The sequence below is a fragment of the Amblyomma mixtum genome, chromosome 5 (assembly GCF_055824585.1).
Source record: "Amblyomma mixtum isolate Tamu chromosome 5, ASM5582458v1, whole genome shotgun sequence".
NCBI lineage: Eukaryota > Metazoa > Arthropoda > Arachnida > Ixodida > Ixodidae > Amblyomma > Amblyomma mixtum.
In genome coordinates, this window is record NC_143016.1 from 17091096 (window position 1) to 17113179 (window position 22084).

General features: G+C 46.7%; 1 pseudogene; it reads right to left on the bottom strand.

The window, feature by feature from the left end:
* Window positions 1–11941: 11941 nt before the first annotated feature.
* Window positions 11942–13072, bottom strand: LOC149341397 (iris pseudogene; annotated as a pseudogene).
* Window positions 13073–22084: the final 9012 nt, after the last annotated feature.

Genomic DNA, 22084 nt, shown 5'->3' on the forward strand with positions numbered 1-22084 from the left:
CTGAACAGGGTTGTCGGGAAATTCGGTGCAGAGGTTCGTTTTTCTGTCTCTTGCAAGCTATCCCGTGTGTGCTCAATTAGAAACTAAGATAAACAAAAGAAAATTGGATGAGGAAACTACCACCGAAAAAAGTTTGAGCCTTGCAGAATGAATGTCGTCTATCAGACTTTGCTCAGGTGTGGCAAGGTATATATCGGCCAGGCGGGCCGCTGCGCTAACAAGCGATCACTAGAGCATGCCAACGCCTTAGACGCAGTACGTGTGCCGCATGTATCTAAACACTGCTAGTCCTGCATGCATGACGGCGACGAATGCACGCCGCTTTCCAGCCAAACAAAGACTGTCGGTGGTGCGAGCTCTGAGAGCAAAAGGAACGCGAATTTCTCGTAGCGAGGCTTGGCGCCGACATAAGTGTAAGTGAGGCTTCCATCTAGGGGGGAGGGTTGCTACCACCCTCAACGTCCCCCCCCCCCCCCCCCCCCATCCTTTAAATCCGCCCCTGCTTGATACAAACATTTCCTTCATAGAGCTGCTGCCTTCAGGGAAACGTTTTTGCAGAAGACGAAACTCCGTACTCATCGGGAGCACTTTGAAGCGTATACTTGGAAACGCCCATAAGAAGTGCAGCTCCAATTACATACTGCTATTTTCTAGATTCCTTCGCAGAAAAACTGGAGTTCTAGTGCGGTTCTGCAGAACCAAGACAGGTGATCCGGTAGTTACAGCAGGCACTTAATGTGGATGACACTAAGCTTGCGTTTGTGTGCCCTGATTTAAAGGATCGCCGAAAACATCTTTAAGGTTTTTTCATAGTATTTTTATTTTCCAGACCGGTGTAGATCGCAATAAGTACATGAAACAATAGGGGACCACTGCTTCAAAGTCAAGGAGTTTCTGCTTTGAGAGTGGCACTTTTCGTCATTGGTTTTCAATGCGATAGCGCTAGAAGCCCGATCGCGGGAAAGCCTGACTTAGTGGTGTGTCATAAAATTCGCTGATTGGTCGAGACAGTTATGACGTAATCAGATTACGGATTGTGCCAGTTGCCATATCTGTTACCTCACACCCCTCTCTCCGCCTGTACTACCGCAAATGGAAGCCTTCATCGCATTCCACACACGTGATGTAATTAAGTGGCACTCTAGTTTTTCTTCAATAACTCCGTCATGTGGAATGCTCTATCACCTGAAAATCTTTGAGTTACATCAACGTATGCATTTTGCCCCACCTTGAGTGCTTAATTTAGGGATGCGTGTGAAGGTTACGTTTTCTATTTTGGTTTATTATGTTCATTTGTACACTCAAGTTTTAGTGTATTCCGTACCCCCCCCTGCTGTAATGCGAATATATGACGATGTGGTTATTGAATAAATAAATAAATCCGCCTTTTACTTTCCACCACGATCTATAAATGTTCTACGTTCTCGACATACATTTCAACGGTTAGGAATCTGTGCACCCTTCAGAGATCATGTAACCGTGCATCCAAGCCAACTCATTTTAATGCCTGCGGAATTCCTTTCCCACCTCTTTGCTCGAAGCAGTCGCTGCTCAGATTCAAGTGCAAGAACTGCACCGGGCTATGAGCAGCACCAAACGAAGTTCTGCTTTTAGAATCTCGTACATGCGCCCATTCGGGAAGCCGTGCGCCGGCGACAGTCCAGAATTGAGACGTCTAAGCCTTATTATAATAAATTAGGGATTACGAAGGATTACGACGACAGCAGCTAAAGAGCTTATTAGATGAGATTACGCGTCTATACACGGGCGGCTCACGGCACGGCTCTGGCGCTAGCGCGGGGAGTTTGATTGCGGAATTACGATTTGCATCGGAACGAATACGGCTGGGAAACGAGAAGTGGAATTTATTAATGTCCTTCCGGATCTCGACTGCCACGGCGCGGTCGGAGGGCCTGTGCCGATCATTTATATCCAGCATTGCAAGACGAATGAATGCAGGAGCAAACGTTGAGAGCTAAGGGGAATAAAGGCAGTACTGAAAACTGCGTCGCAAGTACTTTGGATTTTTGGGCTCATATTTTAAGGTGGGACGAAGCAGCGATAGTGAGCTTGCGAACGTAAGCTTTAGTGTCGTCCTAATTAGTGGTGCGGCGCGCGGTGCTGCCCGTCGAGACAAATGATATTGGCGATTCCGACTCGAACAGGTTTAGAGGCGGCTCGCAAAATTCGTTAACGTAATTAGAGAAATGGACTAGGGAGGCAATTAGACTACCGGTCGTCTTAGCCGGGTTAATGGAGTGGTAAGATGAATAACCAAAGGTATGCTGACAGGACTTAAAGTGGGATAGGAGACGCATGCTAGGTGGCAATATTCGTGTTTCGATGGACTCTGAAAGGAGAAATAGGAATCACAGTCTTAGTGAGAAGATTCTGTGTGGTGTTCACTTCAGACAACTTCTCCTTTAAGCCACTGGTTAACGCTTGGAAGGCTGCAAACAAACATTCTAAACGAATTTCTTGCTTGTTGCTTTACACCCAGCCCGTGGGCTTAAGTTTATAAATGCGAAACATCGATGGACATTTTATAGAGAATGCTCTACTTCACGACCAAAGCTGCAAAAGCCGAGCCATTGCTGAAGTCTTGACCTTGACCTTGAAAAATAAACAAATAAACATTGTCACAACTGGGATTCCAGCGCGCGGCGGCGCGAACAGAGCAGCTTCGCTGGCCACTGCACGAGAGCGCTATGCTCTCTCCGCAGCCGATCACATCTCGTTTTGTTGTTGTTGTTGTTGTTGTTGTTGTTGCCTTAGTGACATGGCACAAGAACAACAACAAAACGAGACGACGTGATCGGCTGCGTTTTAATCTGCAACCCACTCTCACGTTGTGAATTTCAAATCGTCTTCGTCAACTTCCGTCTGCCGCGTAAACAAATCACATCAGCTTAACCTCTAGCAGAGGCTAACCTGAGGCTGATATCGCCGCCAGACGTGCCGACGACCCAGCAAAGCAAAACCATGAGCCAATCATGCTTAGCACGTGCTTTCGCATGTCTACTCGGTTTAACTACGTTAAAACCTACCATTTTTCGGCACTTTTTTTTTGGAAATCGGTGTTTTTCGGTGAGTCGTACTGTGCCAACACTAACAACAATGGTTTTCATCGGATAAAATTTTTAAAGTTTAGAAAAGAGGTGACAGAAGCGAAGAGTTTCACTCAGTGCTGCATACGCTATTTACAGTTGGTTAGAGTAGTAGGCTTGTTGAGATTTTTTACTTGACTTTGTTTGTATGCTTGTACTGAAAGCGCTCAAATTCCAAAATACTTTGTCATCATTGCTGCACCTGAGATTTTAAAAGACACTTGGGACCATTAAAGGCTTGTCGCACGAATGTAGTATCTGAAACAACGTTGCGACGACGTCAGAACTGACCCTATAAGGCTGCAAGTTTGAACCTCTGTCTGAAACTTCTTCGGCTGCCATTGTTCCGCAGTACAATTCTGGAGGTCTCTTCATAGTGCACGAATTCCTCTGGTATCTCAGTTTTTTTACAAGGGTGAAGAATTTGGACATCGATCTAGGGGTCACCTGTGAACGGCAAGTCGTAGTGGATGTTGAGCCCGGATTTTGTGCAACCAACTTGACCGAGCACCTTCTAGAATACTACACAAATGCTTGCGAGCTACATTCTTAGTCCTCACCTGCCACAACCTTTATGCTGAACCCGCTTCAGTGGCATGCCGCCTGTGCCTGATACTACTTCTTCCAAAGGGTGAAAAGTTCCACACTAAAGAGAGGACTCCTCGTGTACGAGGTTCACCTCCATCTAAAACGTCTTCATAGCCTTGAGCAATGAGGCAGACGTCTCATAAGGCAGAGGGTTCAAGGAGGCAGAGGGTTTAAGGAGAAAGAAACAGTCCGGTGTTTTATGAGTGCTAAATGAGAGACAATGTCTTGGAGTGTAGCTACGTTAACAAAGTTCAATTTATGTGTTAAGCCACCAGAGTATTGGAACGCGCTCAAGAGTTCTAAGCACACTGACAACGGGCAGTCAACTATCCCTCCGACTCAGGTACCCGCGTTTGCCGTCGTGCTCTCGCATGGGACAGCCAGGAGTCGTCGCTCCATCTCGCGGTGGCCGCATGCGGAACGCAGCTCTCATTAGCCAGGAAGAGTAGGAGCGGCGGGACTGCAGCGCGGCTTATGCAGTTGCGTCGCGCGCGTTTGCTGCCTGCCCGGAGAATCCTTGCGGGTCCGGCCACCGCTCCGGACCCCGGGGCCGGGCGCGAGCTGCCCCTCTATTGGTCTTCGCATGGGCGGGGTAACCTTATTAGTATTCGTTGGGGAATCAAATTCCCTCTGCCTCGCCCTCGCAGCCGTCGGCTTTGCTCGTGTGCGCCCACCGTCGCTCAGTTGAATCCGATTTTCCCGCTACACAAGCGGCTTTTGCGGAATCCCAGGCCGGCCGTGCAGAGGGGAGGGGGGGGGGGGGTGCAGAATCGCATCGCCTGGGGAGCAGCAATGGGGTGGCCCAATGCGATTAGGGGATCTGCTCGGCGCCCCGATTTCTATGGCGTGCGCGTGGCTATATGGTGGGATTCTCTCTTCCTTAGTGAGGGACGGGTTTATGCGACGGCTATGGCCAGCTCTTGCGCATACGAAAACGCGCACGACGCGATGCTGTCCCGAGAGCGTTGCGGCCACTTTGGCAGGATAGACGCAGCTCCCCTTCGCACGCTATACGTGTCTATGGTGTTGTCCACGCAAGAGTAACGTCAAGGACCCGCTACGGAATCAAAGGGTCTTGGAAAAAGGGTTTGTCAAGCAGCATGTGCGTGTTGCATGTGGCAGCCCAAATTGAGTTTTCTGACTACCTTCCTCCTCGTTGCGTGATAATAAATCCTATATAAGACGAAATCCCTCACGTGCTTAAGTTAAAAATCTTTCGATATGTGTGCGTTGGCACTCGCATTGTGGCCATTAACTTCGAAGAAGATGCTTTGAACCGACGAGCAAGCGGACGGTTTGGCGTTCACCAGTAGTGCATGCAATAAAGGAAAGCGCTGCTCACATTGAAGCACTGTAGTGTCCTTTATGTGCCTTTTCTGTTTGTACAATGTAGACGGACCTGCTAATAAACATGATCTCTGTGAGCGCGTGGTGTTTTTGCCTCATGGGTACAAAGCATATTAGCATTTCTTTTTGTGTTTCTTTTCTCTTTTGGCTTTAGATAAAAAGAATACTTTGACGGCTGCACCGAGAGTATGCATTCGATATAACGTGATGAAGTAAATGTGGGTGCCTTGCACGTACAAACTTCTTCCTGAGCAAGATATCAGTAATGGGTAGGAGGATCATCTTATGAGACCGAGCGGCTAAATATGTACGCACGTGAAAGAAGCCCTCTTCTAATTTCCATTCGTTCTGTATTTATTGAACGTAACTGCCATCGGCTCATTTATAGGTAGTTCTCATACATGGCTGCCTTATACGGAAGGTCCTGTGAGTCTACAGGAACATGCTTTCGCGATGCAGTTTCACTCCTGTCAGTTCATCCTTTTATCGAGAAAAGCCTGAATTCATTCGGGCACTCAGTCGGGGCCTTTGCGCTCAGGTCTGCGCGTACGCAAATGCAGCAGCGAATCAAGCGCGCTCCGCTGTTCCACGCGCTATGTAACGCATTGCGTATGGGCTCAATTTGCTCCGTTCGACGAGCGTTACAGCTGCTGCAAAGCACGGACACTGCTGAGGCTGCGACCAGAAGCAAGGCAGCGTTCCTGTTCGACGCTCTCGATCTTATTCTTCTCATCCTTATTTGCCAAAGCCCTACGCACTATCTCCGGCCCGCGCAATCCGCGTTCGGTTAATCCTTTCTTAATTGGAACATTCGTTCAGCTCCGCGCTCCCTGCAGGCCGGGCTTCGCCGCTCGCCCACGCCTCTTCTCCCCGTCGACGGATAGGGTTCCGTCACACAGTCACAGCATCCCTCGCCCACCCCCACTTCGCCCCCTTCTTTCCATCTGCAGCGCTTCCGCTTGCCCAACCAACCAGCTCATCCTTCTACCCCGTTCCTCCGTTTACTCTCAGGCGCCCCGCTCTCGTTAATGCGCCGATGATGTCGCGCTCAGGTCGCGAGCCCTTTCTGTATAATGAAAGCTGCAATCATTCGTCCGCCTTCTCAGAGGCGTGCTGCAGCGGCGCATCCGAGCTCGCTTTGAAAGTACAGCTCATATATAGGAGTCTGAATTGTCCGTGCAGAGAAAAAAAATGAGCAGCTCAAATGGTGGAAGAGACGAGAAAAGCGTGTGTTCGGTGCTATGTTGTTATCTAGTCGTTTTGTGCTTCCTCTAGAGTAAATGCTCCAAGTGGGCAGCTGACCAAGAATGAAAGGCACTTGATCAAAAGAATATGCACGTGTTTACGCTATGTGTAAGCAGTGAATATACAGACACAAGACGCTAATTTTCGTTTAAGTATTAGACGTACATATAATCAGAATACAGGCTGTAGGATAAGATACAAGACCAAAGCGCAATTGAGCGCTGAAACTTAAGAAAACTTGGTGGCTCGAATGCTTAGTAGAGATTTCTGAAGAAGCTGTATTAATGCAAAATACAAACTTCTTTCTTTTTACTCTCTCAAAGCTCATCAACCTTTCCGCTTTCACTCAACGCATACCTTCCTATCGCCATGTTTGTGTCGGCACTATGGCTGTTTTACTTTTAAAGTCATATTACAAAATAGATGCATCAATAAGAGGTGAATCAGAGGGGACAAAATGTTCTCATTGGACCACAATGACCGTAATGACGCTCCAAATAGAGTTTTATACATCGCTGTGGGCGTAAGCATCAACTTATCGGCGACAGTATGTGAGTTTGGAGAATGCGGGTGACGGAGATACTTTTGTAACGGTTACCGCAGCTGGCGAAGGAGAGGGTTAATTGGAGAGACATGGGAGAGGCCTTTGCCCTGCAGTGGGTGTAGTCAGGTTGATTATGATGATTATGACTAGAAACTTGGAAATTTCTACAGTACCGAGCTATTCTCTGTCCCGCGGTGCATGTTTGGGCTGGTTCATGATGCTGCGTATAAAATCCTCTCCACAGTGATGACTTAGCATCCAAGGCATTCAGTGGCTGAACACGAGTTCGTGAGCTCAATACCGGCCGGGAATGAGCCAATTTTTTTTTAAGAGAGAAAAGTGAATGCCACAGTAGTAATATGTCTGTGCTGCACGGTGAAGAACCCCAGGTGATAAAAAATGATTCGCACCCCTCCACTATATTTACACGGCTTGATTGCAGCTTACAGAATCGGTTTGGTACTTGAAAATTCATCGATAGATATCTTGGAAAATTTTCAAAAATTCCATAATTTCAAACAGAAAAATGAATTAACTACATGCAGGAAGCAAATATGTTGCTTTTTTTCCCGCTAAGCAATACATTTCCAGCTTCGGTTCATTTCTTTCGCGAGGCTTTTCTTCACAGTTACAAATGAAAGGAGCACATTCACTTTCTCGGTTGTGAATGCCTCACAGATGGCGTGGTATCAGTCCTGGCTTTGTGTTATCATTTCACGCCGAATACTAAAACATACAAGCTTTGAAGTACGGAAGGCTTTGAATTTGTTTCGAATTCATAGTTGAAACATCCTTTTGCATGGTTGTTTAAATCTCTGCGGTAATGCAGATCAGCGATTTTGTAGCACGGGGGGGTACATATAAGTTCACGGTGTGACCACATTATTATTAGTTTTGCATTTTTCATGCCTGATATGGCTGGATTGCACTATATAATCGCCTCTTTCTCTACCACTCTCGTGATTCTGATCTTAACCACCACATGTGCGGCTTCGAGACACTAGCTAATAGCAGATATATTGGCTGTTGTTGCGGATTACGCGACCTGGATACTTTCGTCCACGATAGTACATGTGTATATGCGGTCACATGCAGAAAAGTGAACCAGTTGTAAGCTGCCACCAGTTCGCTGTCTCTCTATGCACTACACGTCCTTGTCGCACCGCTGACCATTCGGCTATAAACGAACTTGGACGAAACAAAACCCTTTTCTAGCTTATACTCTTTTCTACCCTGTCATTCTTTCTTTTCTTTTTTAAAGTGAACATATCAAGAAAGAACTAGTAGCAGGTTGCTCAACGACACAGCTAGGTAATACGCAGCTTCTGTAGTGTTACCTTCAGTTACACTCTATTTCTTATATCTCCTACAGATTATGGCGTAGTTGACTGCACATGTTAGGCTTTCCGTGTACCACACGGTCGTGTCATTATTCTTTCCACCTCCAGTGGTACAGTATATTGTGCAGAGGTTTCGTGCGTGCGCGTGATACTCAGAGTTAAAAATACGGATGCTTGCGTTTTTGTAAGCGAGAAAACTTGCTTGTTTACGTTTAGTTTTCTGCTATGCCCCCTTGACCCGGTGCTGATATGAATGTGTGGCGTGCGACTTTCTACGTGATCCAATTTTCTCCCACTTTTTTCTACTCTTCCGTTCTCGGGGCAAAAATCACAAATGCAACGAAAGGGTGCTTTCGTGATCGCTAGAAACATGCAAGCAAGGACCCTGTTCAGGTTAATGAGATAGGAGACAAGCTTCCGGCTGGGGGAGGCCTGCGCTCACTGTTTTGCTTTCTAGATTTTTTTTTAATGGCCTGAGTTTGTGTCATCCCCTATTACGCTTTTCTTGTTCTTTCTCCTATCGCATTGCCTTCAAGCACTTTTGTTGCCGCTTGAACAAGAGTCGAGTCATCGTACGAGCACCAACGTACTGAAATTTGTTTTACGAGTGATGCTTCCTTACACTTGGCAAACGAAGAATCGTACATGAACAGGAACAATAACGACGAGGTCAAAAGCAGGAAATTTTACTGAGCACTACAGAATGACAAGGACAATAATGGCGACAAAAACTAATATTTTACTGAACTGTTTGGAACAACAACAGCCAAAACTAACACTATGCAGAACTGTATGGGGCAACAGCACAGCAGCAGCAGCAAAAAAAAAAAAATCACATTCGAACAATGGTAATTTTACTCACTCGTAAGGAAAAGCTACATTGAACTCAAAGAACAGCAGTCTTACTGAACTACGTGAAGCAACCACAGTGAGAACAAAAAAGAAAAACAACTTTTCTCAACTATGTGAAAAAATAAAAATATGAGCAGCAGTAAGTTTCCTAAGCTGTGTGCAACAACAACGAAGAACAAGAGAAAACCAGTAACAACAACAACTGCGTGGAGAAACAACAATAAAGACGACTTTGATCATGACGGAAGTAGTTTTATTAGACTGTGTGAAACAGTGACAACAATAAAAGTACGCCTGGTTATTCACTGTCCTGTATGAAACAAATACAGCAAGGATAGCAGCGATGACTAAAAAATTTAATTTACCGAACTATACGAAATACAAGCAATGACGACAACAAAGATAATTTTGCTGCCTTATATGAGGAGGCTAAGAAAAATCTGGAACGTGATGCTCAGGGGCTGGCTTTACGTTTCTAGACGCAGAGAACGGACCTTTTATTCACACTCTCCCACTGCTGTAACTATACCGAGGTCGACAAATCAGAGCTCCCATTTAACTATTGTACATTTAAGCCTCGTGCCTCTCGCTGCGGTGGCTCAGGGGTTATGGCGCTCGGCTGCTGACCTGAAAGACGCAGGTTCGATCCCGGCCGAGGAGGTCGAATTTCGATGGAGGCGAAATTCTAGACGCCCGTGTACTGTGTGATATCAGTGCACGTTAAAGAACCCCAGGTGGTCGAAATTTCCAGAGCCCTTCACTACGGCGTCTCTCATAGCCTGAGTCGCTTTGGGACGTTAAACCAGAATAATCCAAACCAAATCAAACAAACCAATCTTTTTCCTCGCAATCATCTATGTGATTCACCTACAAACCCTGGCTAATCCTCTCGTGTGGGAATGTGTCACGTTTACTCCTGTCCGCAACAATAACAGCAACAGTGACGACAGATGAGCAGGATAAAAAATTACAGGGGCGCTTAAGTCATTTTAAAGTGGAATACGACAGCGTTAGAAGAAGCAAAGATGCCGCTACATGTTTTCGTGTGCGTGTTAGTTCTCTCATCACACGCACAATGTAGTCACTTTCATCGTACCATATATTGACATAAACATGATCACGCGCATAGTACACCTGCGTCCGGTTCCTCTTCATACGTCTCTTGTGTGTCTTCGAACATCTGAGCCACCGACATTTATGTTGCTGGCCTGGATGCTGTCAACACCTAGCAACTAATGGGTTCCAACCTGCTTGTCTCTGCCTTTCCTGACTGCGCAAAAAAGGGTGAGATTCGCGGCGTGGTCTCGTGACCTTGTGATGTCAGTGCCCCAGCAGCCAATCAGCGACTTTTGCGACTGACACAGGACGCAAAATCGCATGATGTGAAATACCATGGCGGAGGTGTGGCAACTGAATTGAATTGAATTTAAATAGTTTGTCGCCTGCCATGATGGCTGAGTTGTTCACAGCCCACGGGGCAGGTTGTGATGATGTCACAAGGTCGGCCTTCATCACAACCTGTCCACGTAGGCTGTGGCTCTCGACGAAACAGCGACTTTTGTGACTAACAGACGCGAAACCACATGATCTGACGTCTAATGCAATCATATTAAAACTTTTATTGTCTTCATGTGTTCATAACAGGTGGAATCCTTCGCCGGGGATCCCATGGGATGCGGCGACCATTTTTTTTTTTTTTTGCAGTCAGGTTTCCCTCATCCTCAAGGCGAGAGCTGGCCATCACCTTCTCTTATTTCTCCTTAGTGAGCTGAAAAAAAATTGCTGAACTGTATCAAATAGCAATCTGAAATGCCAATAGAAAATAACAGCATTTTTACTGAACTACGTAAATCAGCAATAAATGGTGGCAACAGAATACTTTTGCTGAACTGCATAGAACAACATTGCCTTAGACTCTAAAAAGACCCGGTAATTTTGTTGAACGATGGAAAAAGCATTTATAATAAAACCTGCAGTGACTTAGAGTGAAATACCTTCCTGGCCTTCCCAAGGAGAATATATCCGTGGCTACTCGAGCAAGGTGTCTGCCCCACCTAGCTCCAGGCAATTAGTTTCCTGGAGGTACTACACGGCATGTTCCTCAAGTTCCCTTGTATCGACTCTACAAAATCAAGCGAAGGCGGTAAAATCTGCTCTGATATTACTTTTTCTCATGTAATTTGTGTGAAGTTACATGAGGACCTAGAACAAGAATGGTGTTCCTAACACCATATATTTTTCTGGAGTGACGTGAGCTCTCCGACTAGTGAGCGTTGTCGGACTTCATGCTTTCCGTTCACGCTTTTGAGAAGCAAACGAAGGGACTTGCATGTAGCGCGGGACTGGGGCTTCAGACCCTAACAAAATTTTTTTTTGAGTCTATAGACTTCATAGACTTTTATCCATAAAGTCAATAGACTCTCTATAGACAAATCCCAGAGAACAATCTATAGGCAATACAAATGCTATAAGCAGTCTATAGACAATTTATAGATTTGTGGCCATACACTTTCAGCAGACTTTCATCTATAGACAGTCTATAGACTATGAACAGCTATAGACTCTTCATAGACAAATCCTAGAGAACAGTCTACAGGCAATACAAATGATATAGACAGTCTACAGACAATCTACAGATTTATGGCCATACACTTTTAGTATACTTTTGTCTATAGACAGTCTATAGACTATGAACAGACAAAAAGAAATATCTATAGGAAGGCAATAAAGTCTATAAGAAGTCTATTGACTGTCTATAGACCATTTTTATAAGGGGTAACGTGGGAAAATGGGTGCTGAGGAGCAGCGAACGTGGAATGTCGAGATACCAGTCCCGCTGAAGTCGTAACGGAGTCCATTTTGTATTCACTCGTCGACATGCTTGCCAAATTTTTCGAGTGCTTGCAAGTGTAATTGGCTCACGGTTTCTGCACAGAACCCATGAAGAGTATCATGTCTGGTTCATTACTCTTAATAATAAACATGAAGGGATGGTCGACGACAAAGCGAGTGACGTGAAGGGGCATCGTAGCACTACAGGCCAGTGACGTCATCGCCGTCGCCGAGGATGCATCTGTGCCTCCCTCGTCGATTTTTAAGAACGTCTTGTGAACCAGGTCGGAGACCGCAGGTCGGCCTGCCTCGAAGATTCCCGAGAGGTCCGCTTCACCGGGAGTGAACAGATCCTTGACTCCAAGAACTCTGAGGGTATCCTTCAGAAGAAGGCCCTCATCGAGCTTGAACTTTGGAAGGCTAAGTTCTACGTTCATGACCATCTGGAGGCTGGAGAGTAGCGCGCATAGACTATTGGTAGTGAGTGCGTGATGTAGGTAAGGTAGTCCATCGATGTCATTTGGAAGGAGGATGACTACGGAAACTCGGTGACCTCGGTAAGGTATCTCCAGGGCTCTAGCTCTTAAGAGCTCTGAACGTCCGACCCTGTAGCCACGGTCCTGGAAGAGCATGTCTACCAAAACACTGCGCTTGGTGTCCAGATGAAACTCTTGAGCTCTCGTGTATCTCCACTGGAAGGGGTGTTGCCAGTAGCCCTTGATGTAGACAGCATTGAGCACTATCAAAGCTGTTTCGCTGCTGACGCTTGCGGATGGAAGCAAGTCCTGAATTTTGGAGGAGGTATGCTGCAATACCGAGGAATTAGCGTCCCCGCGAACCACTTCGTGGTTGTTCTTGAAGTCGACAGATTTCACGGTCGTTCCGAAGGAACTGTCCAGAAGCGACTGGTAACCGGCTTGCAGTGGAAACGTTTGGTCACTGTACAGCCCATTCATAACTTGAAGGGTAACTGCGGGAGCATAAGTCGCTAGGTGTGCGAGGAATTTTGAATAATAACCACATAATCTCTCCGCGTTCGCTTTCCGGCCGAACAACGCAAATATTTCTTTTGCAGTGTTGCCTCGCGCACCAGCCAGAACCATAGAAATGGCGGAGCCGATGATGAGGGGAGAACACAAGATATTCTCCTTTTGTGTATTTTGAAGCCGGAGCTGTTTGTACAGATTCAGAGCAAAATGAAGCAGGCAGTCGTCCATAGCTTGTGGCGAATTGTGTATTCGATTTCTGGAAATAAGAAATGAAAAGAATTCAAAGTGAGCTGATGGGCCGGCGAGACGACTGCTTCTTGGTCATCTTAATAACCAGAAATAACGCACTTTACCACAAAGCGCAAGGAACGCAATAATAGTTATTAGAGCTCTGTAGATAGTATAAATATTCCTGTAGCATCATGGAAAGCAAAACTGGGTGACACAGTAACTTGACTGAGCTCTGCCATATCACTGGTCAGGAATAATGTTTGTGCTCTGGATGGTTGACGTATCGAAATGCTGCAAGCGGAATTATAGCTTTGCTCTTATAGCCTGATAGCCTTAGCCCTCTAAACAGAAGGAAGTAAAGAGAGAGTAAGCTGTACTCTAGTGTGCTCCCCTTTTTGCTCCCATACAGGCGTATTCGTGTTTATAGAGATATATAACCTACAGTCTTGTTGGCACAAAATTTATGATGCCTCGTGCAAATAATATCCGACGGTGCATGGCGTTCTTAATCCTCCTGGAATTTACTATAGTGAAGAGAGGACCACAAACGTCGCCGACAACACTGTAAGTGATATACAATGAGATTAATTGTATATCGACAACCTTAGGTGGGCGCCCGAGGTCGTCCTTACTCGGTACAAAGGAGCCATTGGCAAGATCCATTCGATGATCGGGACTCACCAGTACGCGAATCTTGCCAGACAGCGCGAAAATAGCTCTACGAAAACACTTACCTTGAATTTGGTTGTCCCTGTCGTGGCTGCCGGCCCCGGCCCCGGCCCCTTCGTTGTCACCGCGCCGCCGTCGTCGTCTTTGTTGCAACCGCCGTGGTTGGAGCTCTTTTACATCGTTTCCTTAGGTTTCTTTGTTCCACGCACTGTGAGAGAAGTCCGTTTTCTGTGGGCACCTGGTCATTCTGGTGTCAAAACGAGGTGACCGACTTCTTAGCAAGGACTGCTCGCAGTACCCCAGTTATATATTTCTTCCCTCCCTTCATTCTGTTGAAGATTTCCCGTTTCCTGCGGTTGCAACATATCTAAGCCAGCTTCCGTGATCCCTTGCTCAATACCGCGGATTTTCGGCACTTTACGCGCGGTCATGTATATAAAGGCTGTGTGAGGTGTCAGTGACGCCTTTGAGCTGAAGAATCCCCCGCGCAGATCTGTATTTATGAATATGTGGGTTAGTAACGAAGAACGTTTGCGACACGTGAGGGTAAGTAAAGTCAATAAAACATTTCTTTCTCTCTCGCCAGTGGTTCGCATCTCAGAGAAAGATTTATCTGGAGGTCCCTACCTTGAGGTTAGGTCTCCCTCTCTGACTGCCAATTCTTCTTTTTTTCGGTGCTAGCGCCAAGGGACCCGCTTCAAGTAGGGTTTGTTCATAGCTTCACGACTTCATTACTGCAACCAGACAGGTACCTTGTTAACTCAATTCAAAATTCCTCCACGTGTCTAAGAACTCCGTAAATTTTTTTTACAGCGAAAGTTGTTAAGCACTAGTTCCTGGGTTTCTAGTAGTAGTAGTACCACTTGTAGTAGTTGTAATTGTAGTTACAGTAGTTGTTGTACTAGTGGTTTTGTATTTGTAATTGTTGTAGTTGCAGTAGTAGCAGTAGTAGTTGTAGTACTAGTTGCATTTGTAATAGTTGTAATTGCAGTAGTAGTTGTAGTAGTGGTTGTAGTTGTAATAGCTATAGTTGCATTAATAGCAGTAGGAATTGGAGTAGTAGTTCCAGTAATAGTAGTTGTGACAGTAGTAATATTTGTAGTTGTAGTAGTAGTAGTGATAATAGTAGTAGTTGTAGTAGTAGTAATAATATTAGTAGTTGTAGTAGTAGCAGTAATGGCTGTAGTAGTTGTAGTTATAGTAGTTGCAGTAGTAGTAGTAACATTTGTAGTAGTTGTTGGAGCAATAGTACTTGAGGTTGTTATAGTAGTAGCTGTAGTTGTAGTAAGTCGCAGTCGTCGGCTTAACCAGCGGGTGCGTTGCCATAGGAACCGCTCGGAGGGTGGTTGCCGTGGAAGGAGAGCATCACGAAAGTGGAAGAACACCCACCGAGTATGGTTACCATGGAAGGAGGAGGCTTTGGCGAGAGCGTAAAAAGGCGCAGCCGGTGGGTGGTTGCCACGGGTACCTCACGGCGGGTACGTCGAGAGCGCAGGAAGGCATTGCAGGATGGTGATTATCACGGGAGCCGTTCGCAAGGTGGCTACCGTTGGAGGAGGAGGGTGTGGTGAGAGTGGAGGAATCATCAACTATAAGATGGCTGCCGTTGAAAGAAGAGGATATGGCAAAAGTGTAAGAAAGCGAAACCGGTGGATGGTTACCTCGGAAGCCACCGGGAGCGTAGTTACCCTGAAAAGAGGAGAGTTACTGGTGAATGAAGAGAGAATGGCGATCGAGAGCATGGGAAATATTAACTGAAGGGTGGCTGCCGCTGAAGGAGGAACGTAGGCGAGAGCGTACGGTGCAAGAGCTCAGTGGTTGCCACGGGAACCACGCGGAAGGTAGTTACCCGGGAAGGATGTGGGTGAAACGAAAGCGTAGGAACACGCAACTAGTGTGGTTACCATGGGAAGTATTAGGAGGGCACTTAACATGGAAGGGGGAGGGGGAATATGGCAAGAACGAAGGAGCATAGAATGGTTCATCTGCGGCACTCGCTGCGAAACACGCCACTATGGGAGAGGGTCATCGGGGGCGTTGAGCGCCTGTAGACTGTAGACGGCGGACTGTAGAAAAAATTAAAGTGGAAAGCGAGTATGCGCGAAAAACTGAAAATGGCGCTCTTGAACTGTACAGATATGAAGTCGCTCTCATATTCTCTACTCCAACTTATCGTAAAACATAAATACATTAACAGTTGCCTCTGAATGTCGTGTTAGGCAGTGGTAACTGTGCTGCCAATTTCTTCCTCGTTCTTCAAAACTGTTTTTTTCTTCATTATCTTTCATGTTTTAAGCCATTCCACTATTGTACATTTCCGCCTCATGTCTTTCTTTTTTCCCCTAGTCGCTCGTGTGTTCTTATGTTCTTAGGGCATATGTATACTCCGATACGTCGCAAACGTAAGAAATTACGACAGTCACTCGTTGAGCGTTTTTAACTAATTTAACACCGCTTATCTACCAGCCCTTGTAGTAGTCCTTCTCTGACGTGGCTGTTATTACAAATTTCATTGTTCTGCAGCGCAGGGATCCGCAAACCAGTAATCGATGTCACTGAGAGCCCAGCATCAATGCGAGGTTCGTTTCACTTAGTGATGTATGCAGTAGGGCTTTTCAATCCAGCCTCTGCGCTCCTGATGATGTCACCTGCTAGCGGCGCTAGCTCTATCCTGTGCACATGGGTTATACAGTCGAATGTTCTCACATTTCCGTGAGCGAAGACACCACTGTGGGAACCGACAGTCTTGGCCCTGGAATCGACTCGGCGAACACTTTCTGGAACTCAAAAATGGGCATGCCGTCCTTTGCTGTCCTTTTCAAAAGTTCAAGCCATACCGCTTCCTTCAGGGGTTATAGCGCGGCTCGTATCGCATCCTCAGCGTTCCAGGTCTCTGAAAAGGGAGGAAGATATTCACCCTCGTCTCTCAGAGTTTTTTTGGCGCTAGAGTCGGTACGAAGCCTCTAGTGCACAGCCCAACCAGTTCGCAGGAACATTTGGAATGTGCGGTGCACGTACGTTAGTTAGAAGCTTCAACCCACCTTTCGGCTGACAAGGCTCTGCAAACTCTGACGCAGTGATTGTTGAAGAACATTCTGTGCTGTGAAGAGAGGAATATTTAATGTGCAGGAGTGTAGAGAGGTGGGGAATCCAGCTTTCAACGCCAGCAGTGCGCTCCGGAATAGAAGTTGTTACGGGGAAGTTTTGAAGCAGATGGAGGCAGAAGTGATGAAAAAAATGAAACTCTAATGGATGAAAGCCGCACCCTTTGTCTAGGGCGCCTGTAGAGCACTCCTTGGCGCCCCCCGCGGTATAGGTGACCTTGCGCAATCTTCAGCCCCGTAAGACGTGCAGGCTTTCCATTAAGCTGAGTCCCTACGTATCTTATATGTAGTGACTGGATGGCTAGGCACAGAGAGAAAATTTACAGGTACCTCCAATCAGGCAAACAGCCAGAATTTTTCAGCGGCACCCGAGGAATTTTTTTGTATTGGGCGGGGATGCAAGCTCCACAAGCGCTGCTACGTGCATTTAATGACTAAGGGTGTGCAGGAGGGGGCACTGAAGGGACAAGTTCTTGCATGCGTTCCGGCCTTCAGTATAAAAAGAAACACTCATCTAGCACAAATGAACAAATTCTGCGGCTACTTCAGTCCTCAAGTTGAAAATGTCCTGTTAACATTACCCGTCTAAAGGAAAACTGTGTAAAACAAAGGAAAAAAATGTTTTTCACTACACTTATGAAGTAATAATCGAATGAATGCGGATTAATGTTTCCTTTCATATTGGAGCAACCTTGTACTTAATTATACAAAATTAAGCGCATGTTGCTGTAGGACTCTACGTGCAGCACGTTTTTACGGTGCGTAATGAGGAGTGATAACCGAGGAAATCCATGTCTGAAAATGGAGTGGTCCACATTTTCTGGCTTCCCAGCTGGCATATCTCTGGAACTACGTGCGCTGCGCGCTTAGCGATAAGAGTTAATTAAGGCACTCTCATGCTGCTTGGACGCCGGGACGCTCATCTTGATTGTCTCTGAAAGCCTGTTTTCATTTAAGCAGCCAGTCACTTTATTCTTTAGGTATAAAACATCGCATGAAAAAAGAAAAGAAAAAACCAGTCCGCCGTTCTACCAAGAGCACCATTGCGTTCAGGTTACTCTGCACCTATGGTAAAGTCCTTTAATAGTTGGTGAAAAGTCTACAAATGGCCCACGAAGTTACGATTCGTATACGACCCAGTATGTTTGGCGCCAAATCCAGATTCCGATGTCCGCCAACGTCTTCGTCATTTACACTTATGCAACCTCACGCGTTTTCTTCCATTTCTTTCATTTTTTCTATTCTGAGATCCCAGCCCAGGAATTCGTTGCAGGTGGACTTTTACAACTTTTGTTGCGAAAGCAACACTACTGGAGCCCAGCTCGACTCGTCGCGTATGCTCGTGGCAGTGCGGCTACCAAACGACCCTGAGTCGCCATTGCCTAGCAACCGCTTCAGCTGCGCTCCTACAGATGGCGCCGCGCCGCTGCCGCCTGTCGCCTACACTCCCAGAAGGCACCACCCTCGCACAGGCGCTGGTAGCCGGCACGAGCTAAAACAAACGCTTATCCACAAGCTAACGCCACAAGCATATTGGCAAAAACGGCACGTACGATATTGTGCCGTTGCCTAGCAACCCGAGTTACTACCAGAGCTTACACGAGTTACTCGGGTAAGCTCGGGTAGTAACTCGGGTAAGCTCGGGTAAGTTCGGACGAGCGTCGTGCCATCTGCACGAGAGGTTACACGGGAAGAACAACATTGTTCGCAAGATCCCGACGGGTGGCTGGGATAGAAACAGCCACCTGTCAGTGCAGTGGCGCATCGCTTAACCGCTGCGTCACTGCGCTGGTAGTAGTATTTGAGGACTCGCCGTCATATATGAATCTCAAGTAGGAATTACCAATTCAGCATACGAGGGCATTAAAATATCATGCCACACCCCTAAGGCGGAGTTCAAGTGCCCCCTCCAATTGAAGAATGAACACCTGCTTTCGCTGGTCTACTCGGTTTAATTACGTTAAGCCCCTATCAATTTTTTCTGCCGACTTCAGCGTTGACATCAAGGAGCTCAAGAAATTTGTCCTCGACATCGCATCAAGGGACTTCGCTTTCGAAACCCCTTCAACGCAGTCAGCATCATCGTCACGAAACATGTGTGGCGTATGGGAGTTCAGCAGGTAGTGAACGTTAAAGCGATTACGCCAGTACCACAAAACATGCGTTTAACCACGATGCAAGAAACGATGCAAGAACGTAAAGGGACACATAGTCTTTTTTAAAAACGCAGGAGCCAAAAGCACTAACACCCATCCACGTGACCGAACGGGAAACTATGAATTCGAAGCCACAAAACCATCACCAAACTCGCTATTCATGGCGTCACCATTTCGTCGATCACTGCACGAACCAGATAGAGCATTTCTGTGGCTGGACACCTTATGTAAGCAGCCCTCTTTTTTTTTTCACTGGAGTTGCTAATACATGTTCAGAAAGAGAGCTATTCGAACGACAGAAATCATTATTGACCAAATTATTTGATTACTGATGAAAGCAACAATAACATTAACGTAACGGGATCACATCGTGATGAAGGATTGGCGTGCCATCTTCGCTTTCAAATGATTTTCATTTAGTTACGCGGACTTCCGTGCGAGTGATTTGTGTTGGGATTGTACTCTTGCCTCGAGAGCTGCTTACAACAGAACTAAGAGGAATTTAATGCATAGATACAATTTAACAGGATGCGCGCAGTGCGTAGAAAACGCTATCATAGCAGAAAGGCCACTCTCCTCCGTCATTTCCTGATTTTCTCTCGCTGGGCTATCCCGTGGGTGAAAATACGTTCCGGTCCATTGTCTTTTGGTTAATCACTATTAACTCAAATTACGGCGATATGGATGAAAACAGGCACATAAGATGATCGAGATATTTTAAAACCTGCTCCCTTCCCCCCTTCGCCCTTCGAGTGACAACCTTTATAGTTCTTTATTGTTTTGCTGCGAGAAAGTAATTACAAGGGCTTGGCAGATGAGTTCGTGCGTCAACGAAATGCGCGAAACGAGCGCGCCGAGCGTTATACTTCGTGGCAAAACAAACAAGCAGCAAACGTGGACGCGCTAGCTGTGTTCTCTCGCGCGTGGCGCCACCACCCGGCGAGCGGCGATAGCTGTCAGGTTGGCCGAGGAGCGGCGCGTTCTCTCGATTTGCTAATACGGCTCCGCGTCCGCCATTAATAAAGGCCGGCAGGGGACACAGACTGGGCGAAATGAGTTCCTCTGTCGTCTCGGCCTGCAGAGCTTGTGTCCTTTTACAAGCACGTAAATGAAATCACGTGGCCTGGAACCGCAATTAGCAAAGTGATGCACGCTCCCCCCGCCTGGTGGCGCCGCCATGCAGTTCGCGAACGAACGAAGAAAAATAAACAACGAAGAGCGGTACACGGGAAGTGTGGCCGGGCCTGCCGTGTAATTGATAATAAAAGCAGTGGTCGAGGACCGGGGCCCAAAGGCGAGCACGCACTGGGGAGTCCGCGTAGAGTGCGTGTCACGACGTGGCCGTCCGCTAATAAAGGCCAGTTAATAGGCCCAATAAAAAAGTTCCACCGTAATCACGTTTCCTCCGCGAACTTTGGAGCTCGCGTGCGAGCGCTGCTCGGTTGGAGATGAGCGCAGCGCTGTGGCGAAGCGACTCTTTTGTCGGGCTCGCAAGTTGCGTAGTGAAGCATCTGCGCGGGTTCGCATGTGTACACGCACCGTTACGAGTACTCTTCGCGCACTTCCCGTGACCCTCACGGTGGTTGGAGGAATTTCAGGGAGCCACGTATTTAAGAAGTACTGCAGGCATAACATGCCTGAGGAGGAGAGGTCAGCAGAGCAAAAATATGTAACAAAAGGAATACATCACGCAATAGTACATAGATAATTACTATTAATCAGCCAAGCGAAGCACAACTCATCACATCGCACTTCAGTTGTTCGGAGATATGCATGGGGAATTAACCGGCGGGGAGTTCCAGTCTGGAATCGTTCGTGGAAAATATAAAATATACGTGAGTTTGCGCAAATACAGATAAGGTATGAAAGTTTTTGTGGCGGGAGGGTGTTGTGGAATCTTTGGCACAGGGTTGTCTTCGGATTTATGGCCAAGTTTGGAAAAATTAAGCGTTCAAAAAAGGCTAGTCGGGTTTGCTTTCTATGAAATGAATGAGAAGAAATGCATAACGACGATGTTACATAACGTGTTTCAAGTTAACTGCAGCGCACAATGGAAACACTGTTACCACTCCGTCGGAGGCCACTATCTCAGGAAAAAATTGTGCCCAGAACTGATGTCTTCTGACACAATGCAATATGGCCCAGCTGTTGCATCCTGGATACGGGCACTGACCTTAAGCAAACTTGCTAGGGTGTTTAAGGCAGCAATAGTGTGCTGCACTACCCAGAAGATGCTGCTGCTCCATTCAAGTACTTGAGAGCCTGCGCATCCATAGTAAGAAGACTAGCCCTGTGTACACAAGCTCAAGTAGTGCTTGGTAACCACTGGGCGGTGCAGAACGAATATTTCTGAGTAGAAAGCAGAAAAAAAAAAAACATTCGGTCTACCTCGTCGCCGAAAGCAGGTGGTAGCTTTGCGGTACTGGTGAAGCACATTGCCGAACGGGTAATTAGAATTACTAACCGCACTTTTCGGATTGCTGTCGGTGATGTTATATGCGTGTCCATGGCAGCGTTCGTCCATTTCGGCTTTTGCGACGCGTTCATGTGGGAATGTGGGCATATGATGTTGCCGTTGGCGATAAGTCAAATGTTTCTTTTTTCCGGCGTCAAAGCCTCATTGGGTTTTTATGGAGAAATATTACGTAGGAAAATCACTGAACCGCATTTTTTACATGATTCCAATAAAAGACCGTCTCCCCTTGCAAACGGTTTTCTCCAAGAATGACCTATAAATACTCCCCTGAGCGCTGTGTTTTGTCTCTTCCTCGTTTGGCTTCGAGCCATTGCGCTGGTTTACAAGAACCATGTCTGAGCAACTCGCCCAGCAGTTCATGTTGTAGAGCCATCCATTTCAACGACCGGCAAACTCGACGCCATCAACATGGAAATCCACCTTAAGACCAAGGACAGTCAAAGTAGCCAGTGCTACGAAGGCCAAAGCAGCAGGCGAGACAACGACCAGGCAATGCTACTACGGCGGCAAACGGGTCTAAAACGAAGACTGCCTCCACAGTAAAGTTTGCAAAGTCTACCCACTGCGGCGGCTTAGCTGCCATGTACCGCATAAAAGCTGTCGT